The 692-nt window shown below is 35.0% G+C and overlaps 1 non-coding gene across 1 annotated transcript; it reads right to left on the reverse strand.

Annotated features, from left to right (window-relative positions):
* Positions 1 to 261: 261 nt before the first annotated feature.
* LOC113744932 (U5 spliceosomal RNA) lies at positions 262 to 376 on the reverse strand. Its single transcript, XR_003461903.1, has one exon. It is a non-coding gene; the product is annotated as a U5 spliceosomal RNA (small nuclear RNA).
* Between the last annotated feature and the right edge of the window lie 316 nt (positions 377 to 692).

Consider the following 692-nt stretch of genomic DNA (forward strand, 5'->3'; position numbering starts at 1 on the left):
CGATATCTGCTGAAAAGTTTGAATGTAATGTTAGACATGTATAAAAAATAAGGTACCAATGCTAATACTGTTTAATACAGTATTGTTATTTTTTTTTATTCAGAACATAAATGTAGTAAGAAAATGAAAAGATGGCCAAAACAATAACAGTACAGTAATGGGCACTTACCACCACAAGCAGGTTTATTACACCCCACATAAAAAAATACAGAAGGAGGGAGAACATGAATATTAGTTCATTTCCTTTCAACAACTCAGAAAACCCCACATTGAAGCAAGGCATCAAAAAATTGAGCAAAACTCTTATTGATCCTCTCCACGGAAATCTTTAGTAAAAGGCGAAAGATTTATACGATCTGAAGAGAAATCAGAGTAATCTGACGTCTCAAACACTGAGAGGATGAACACTTTAACAGGGACACGCACTTCGCTGCTGGTGTCCATTCATGTTGATCCCACTAAGTAAAACAGAACAAAGTCACACAGTACTGATGATGGATGTAAACTTTACACTGCTTAACTAAGAAACCTGAAACGTTCAGACAAAGATTTTATATAACAGAAGAAGATTTACACTTCCTGTCTGCTGAGTAGGTGTGGCCTCCTCACCCACAATCTCCAAAACTCTGCTGAAAGGTTTGAATGCAATGTTATGAAAGTTGTATATATACATATATAAATAAGAAAACTAA

Source organism: Larimichthys crocea, unplaced genomic scaffold (assembly GCF_000972845.2).
Source record: "Larimichthys crocea isolate SSNF unplaced genomic scaffold, L_crocea_2.0 scaffold31733, whole genome shotgun sequence".
NCBI lineage: Eukaryota > Metazoa > Chordata > Actinopteri > Sciaenidae > Larimichthys > Larimichthys crocea.